Source organism: Mustela nivalis, assembly GCF_964662115.1.
Source record: "Mustela nivalis genome assembly, chromosome: 2".
NCBI classification, from domain to species: Eukaryota; Metazoa; Chordata; class Mammalia; order Carnivora; family Mustelidae; genus Mustela; species Mustela nivalis.
In genome coordinates, this window is record NC_139021.1 from 155735137 (window position 1) to 155741134 (window position 5998).

Below are 5998 nucleotides of genomic sequence, written 5' to 3' on the forward strand. Positions count from 1 at the left end.
CTCCGCTTCAGGCTCTCTGCTGGGCGGGGAGCCTGCTTTCCCCTCTCTCCCTGCCTCTGCCTACTTGTGATCTCTGTCCGTCATATAAACAAATAAAATCTTTAAAAAAAAAAAAAAAACAGCTTTGGAGTTTTTAGAGCAAAATTGAGAAGAAGGTACAGAGATTTCCCATGTAACCACTACCCCACACCGGCTCATTCTCCACCATTGTCAATGTGCCGCCCAGAGTAGTACACGTTACAACTGATGAATCTACAGTGACACATCCTAATCACTAAAAGCCCATAGTTTACCTTATGGTTCACTATTGGTGCTGGACATTCTATGGTTTTAGATGAAAGTATAATGGCATGTTTCCATCATTATTATATACTATGTATTTTCACTGCTAAAAATCCTCTGCAATCTGCTTATTCATCCCTCCTCATGCCTTCTCTTTCCTTCACCCCCAACCCCTGGCAACCACTAATCTTTTTATTGTCTCCATAGTTTCTCCTTTTCCAGAATGTCATATAGTTGGGGACATACGGTGCATAGCCTTTTCAGATTGACTTCTTTCACTTTAGTGATATGTATAAATTTCCATCATGTCTTTTCATAAATTGTTAACTCTTTTTAGTGCTGAATAATATCCCATTGTCTGGGTGGATCACAATTTATACACCTACTGAAGGACATCTTGGCTGCTTCCAAGTTTCAACAGTTATGAATAAAACTGCTGTCCAAATATATGTAGGTTTTCCTGTGTATTTCCAGCTCTTTGGGGTAAGTACCAAGGATGTGAGATTGTTGGGTTGTATGGTTAAGAATATGTTTAATTTTGTAAGAAACTGCCAAACTCTCTCCCAAAGTGGTAGTACATTTGCATTCCCACCAGCAGTGAATGAGAGTTCCTATTGCTCCACATCCTCATCAGCATCTGGTGGTGTCAGTGTTTGGGGTTTTGGCCATTCTATAGGTGTGTGGTGTGTGCAGGGGTGCATACAGTGTAGTATCTCATCGTTTTGATTTGCATTTCCCTGGTGATAAATGATGTGGAACAACTGTTCATGTGTTTATTTGCCATCTGTATATCTGGGGAGGTATCTTAAGGTCTTTAGCTCAATTTTTTACTGGGTTCTTTTTTTTTTTTTTAAGTTTTATTCACTCATTTTAGAAAGTGCATGCATGTAAGTGCAGGGAGGAGCAGAGGGAGAAAGAGAATCTCTAACAGACTCAGTGCTGAACACAGAGCCCGTCACGGGGCTCAATCTCACCACCCTGGGATCATGACCTAAGCCAAAATCGAGTCAGATGCCAACCAACTGAGCCACCTGGGTGTCTGTCAGTTTATTTTCTTATTGTCAATTTTAAGAGTTCTTCGTATATTTTGGGTATTCCACATTTTTTTTCTTTTAAGTAATCTCCATGCCCAATGCGGGGCTCAAATTCAGGACCCTGAAATCAAGAATTGCATGCCCTATGGACTGAGCCAGCCAGTGTCCCTCTTTGTATATTTTGGATAACAATCCTTTATTAGATGTGTCTTTGCCAGACTGTGGCTTGTTTTCTCATTCTCTTGACACTATCTTTCACAGAGCATAAGTTTTTTATCTTAATGAAATCCAGCTGATCATTTGTCATTACTTATGGAAGGGAATGACAAATCCTGAAAATCTGGCTGAATAACTAAAGAACTGAAGTTATGCAATCAGGATATTACAAAGGTAACTACAGGAACAAAAGTACAAACCTTCCTAATTATCAAAACATACAGAAAACAAAGCAAGCAGTCTATATAGAAAAATATTTTTAGAAGGTATAAATACAAAAAGCAAAGAATAGGACAGAAGTAAGATCAAATATACAAATCAATAAATGTAAAAGGGCTTTTCTCAATTCTTGAGAAAAAGAATTTCAGACTGAATCACAGAGCAAAACTCAAATCTATGCTATCTAACAGACCTACAGTAAAAACGATTCTGAAGGGTTGAAGGCACAGGATGAGTAAAGAGATACTGAAAAAAAAAACCTCAAAAAGCAATATCTTAATAACAGACAAGGCTAAATTCAGGCTCAAATGTATTAAAGCAACCAGAAAAAAGGGGTGCCATATAATGCTAAAGATTATAATTCACAGTAAAGATGAACAGTTAATGAATATCCGTGAATTAAATAACATTTGATTCTTGCAATGTTATGTGAAAGCAACAAAGGACATAAGGAGAAATAAAAGGAAAATATAGGTAGTAGGAAACAAATTCATCACTTCTGATCCATGGCAGATCAGTAATTTAAAAACTCAGTAAAGATCTAGATCATAGTAACATTATGCTTGCTCTAACTGACATATATGGAGAGAGTCTGAGAAGGGAAACTGGTACAGACCCAATGGACAAGATCACAGAGGACACTGACAGAGTGTCACCTGTGCCAATAGCAAATCTCAGTCTTCTCAAGGTTTTTTTTTTTTTTTTTTAAAGATTTTATTTATTTATTTGACAGAGAGAAATCACAAGTAGATGGAGAGGCAGGCAGAGAGAGAGAGAGAGAGGGAAGCAGGCTCCCCGCTGAGCAGAGAGCCCGATGCGGGACTCGATCCCAGGACCCCGAGATCATGACCCGAGCTGAAGGCAGCGGCTTAACCCACTGAGCCACCCAGGCGCCCCTCTTCTCAAGTTTTTTACAGCTGGAACCGTTTTCTTTGTTGACCCATCTGAATGCCGCGATCACAACGCCTTGACTGGCCTCTTTGCTAGCTGCCAGCTGATCTGCGGCTCACCCAAAGAAAAAGAAAATCCATGGTTTCCAAACTGCAAAAATATTCCCATTTTTGCCTTCATTAGATGAAATTAACCCATATCCTTTGCCCAAGTAAATAGTGTACTAGTAATTACTATATTTAAGCTTTCTTTGATAATATTAAACGCTAATGTGAACTTTCACAAAACTTGATATGTATTAATTCATAAAGAAAACAGCAACCAGGGGTGCCTGAGTGGCTCAGTGGGTTAAAGTCTCTGCCTACAGCTCAGGTCATGATTTCAGGGTCCTGGAATCGAGCCCCGAATCGGGCTCTCTGCTTGGCAGGGAGTCTGCTTCCTCCTCTCTCTCTCTCTCTGCCTACTCCTGATCTGTCAAATAAATAAATAAAATCTTTAAAAAAAAATAAATCTTATAAGAAAACAGCAACCAAATGTAGAATTAACATTGTACAGTCATGGTAGAAAACATACTTCCATGAAAATGCAGCAAAAATAATACAGATAAAAGGACTAAAGTCAAAGTCAAAATGCCAACAAAAACAAGTAAATCAAGCAAAAACAGAAGGAAAGAAGATAAAAGCAGAAATTAAAGAATTATAAAAGAAAAAAACCCTGATACACGCCTGCAGTGCAGCTAGAAAAAAGAAAACAGTTTAAAAATTGAAAAGGAAGGGGCACCTGGGTGGCTCGGTTGGGCCTCTGCCTTGGGCTCAGGTTGTGATCTCCCAGTCCTGGGGTTGGGCCCCACATAAGGCTCTCTGCTCAGTGGCAAGTCTGCTTCTCCTCTCCCTCTGTGATCTCTCTCGCTTTCTAATAAATAAATAAATATATTTTAAAAAATTGAAGGGGCGCCTGGGTGGCTAGGTGGCTTAAGCTGGTGCCTTCGGCTCAGGTCATGATCTCAGGGTCCTGGGATAGGGCCCCACCTCAGGCTCTCTGCTCAGCAGGGAGCCTGCTTCCCACTCTCTCTCTCTGCTTCCTTGTGATCTCTGTCAAATAAATAAATAAAATCTTTAAAAAATAATTGAAAAGGAGGAGGTAAAATTGCTACTATTTGTAGATATGATTGTACACCTGGAAACTCCAAGATAACCAACTGAAAAACCATGACAGACAATAAGCGAATTCAATAAATTGACTGGGTGCATAATTAAAATAGCTTCCATATATGCAAACAGCTAGCAGTTAGATTTAATGAAAGCTACAATCAATTATAATGGCACCAAAAGAAGATAAAATGTCTAGCAATAAACATAAGACATGTGCAAGATCGATAAGAAGAAAACTTGAAATACTTGTGAGTGACACAAAACAATACTTGAACAGGTCATGCCATATCTGTTTAAGATTTTGTTCATTTACTTGAGAGAGAGAGCACAAGTGGTGGGGAGGGGCAGAGAGAGAGAAGGGAAGCAGGCTCCCCACTGAGCAGGGAGCCAGGCATAGAGCTCCATCCCAGGACCCTGAGATCATGACCTGAGCCGAAGACATGCTTAACTGACTGAGCCATCCAGGTGCCCCAGTCAGGCCATATTCTTAAGACAAGAAGCATCAACATGATAAAGGTGACAATTCTTACATTCATCTATAAATTAACCTCACAAGCCAATTTTTTACAATGAATTCAACAAGAATAAAAAGAAAAATTCTGGGGGCGCCTGGGTGGCTCAGTTGGTTAAAGCCTCTGCCTTCGGCTCAGGTCATGATCCCAGAGTCCTGGGATTGAGCCCCGCATCGGGCTCTCTGCTCAGCCGGGAGCCTGCTTCCTCCTCTCTCTTTGCCTGCCTCTCTGCCTACTTGTGATCTCTCTCTGTCAAATAAATAAATAAAATCTTTAAAAAAAAAAAAAAAAAAAAAAAGAAAAATTCTGAAGAAGGCTACCAAGGGGACACAAGCTCTTTGACACATTAAAATATATTATAACCTGTAATAAATAAGTAACTGTACTACTGGCAAATGAGCTGACAGTTCAATGAAACAAGAGAAATTCCAGAAAGAAACCTAATCATATATGGAATTTAATACATAATAAAGTTAGCATCTCAAGTCAGTGGAGGAAAGTATGGATTGTTCAATGAATTGAGCTGGGTCTTCTGGGATAGACAGCTGGAAAAATAAAATTGATCTCCCATTAAAAATTTAAAGAAGAATTATTTTTTTAAGATTTTTTTATTTATTTACTTGACAGAGAGAGAGAGAGATCACAAGTAGTCAGAGAGGCAGTCAGAGAGAGAGAGGGGAAGCAGGCTCCCTGCTGAGCAGAGAGCCCAATGCAGACCCATCCCAAGACCCTGGGATCATGACCTGAGCTGAAGGCAGAGGCTTAACCCACTGAGCCACCCAGGTGCCCCTTGGAAGAATTATTTTATGACCTAAAGGAGGGGATTACCTTTCTAAGTATGTATAAGAAATCTAGAAGCAATAAAATTAAACTATAAAATTAAATTTTTTTTCTGCATGACAAAAATCACCATAATCAAAGTTAAAAGACTAATTAACAACATGGGCCAAGTATTTGCAATTAATCTCCAGGCAAGAGCCAATTTTCTTAATAGATGAACACGGAATGATATTAACAGGCAGTTCCCCGAAAAAGAAATCCTGATATCTCTGAAGAAAAGATGTGTAACTTCATTTTGAAGTTTGAGAACGGTGTTGGTGAGGTGGTAGGCCTTATCCTACTTTACTTATTGAGAGTGTCTGAGGAAGCAAATTCTGGGAAGGGCAGTTGGGCAATATGGTTCACAACTACAAATGAGAAAGTATGTTAACCAGAAATCCCACTTCTAGGACTTTATCCTGCAGGCAGAGTTGCATATATATTGAATGAGATAGGTACAAATTATTTATTTCGCTATTGCCAGTAAGAACAACTTAACAACTTAAGAACAACTTAACAACTTAAATGTTCCTCATTTGGGGACTTTGTTTTACTAGTACAGTGGGATTTAAAAGAACAAAGTATTTATGTAAGCTGATAACGGGCAGTCTCCAAGATACATCAAAGCAGAGTGATGCTACCATTATACCAATGTTTATGGGGTCTTAGGAGGAGTCTTTTTTGTCTATCAGTGCTCATTGCTTTTTTCTCACTGGTCAACATCAAAAACTTGAAAAATGAAAAAATATAAAGCAAAATGGCATAACTAATAATTTCTTTTGGCACCTTTACACACATACGTATTTACATGATCAGTATATAAATTATGTAACTTTCTACTCCAAATACATCAATAACAGTATTTTTCATGAAA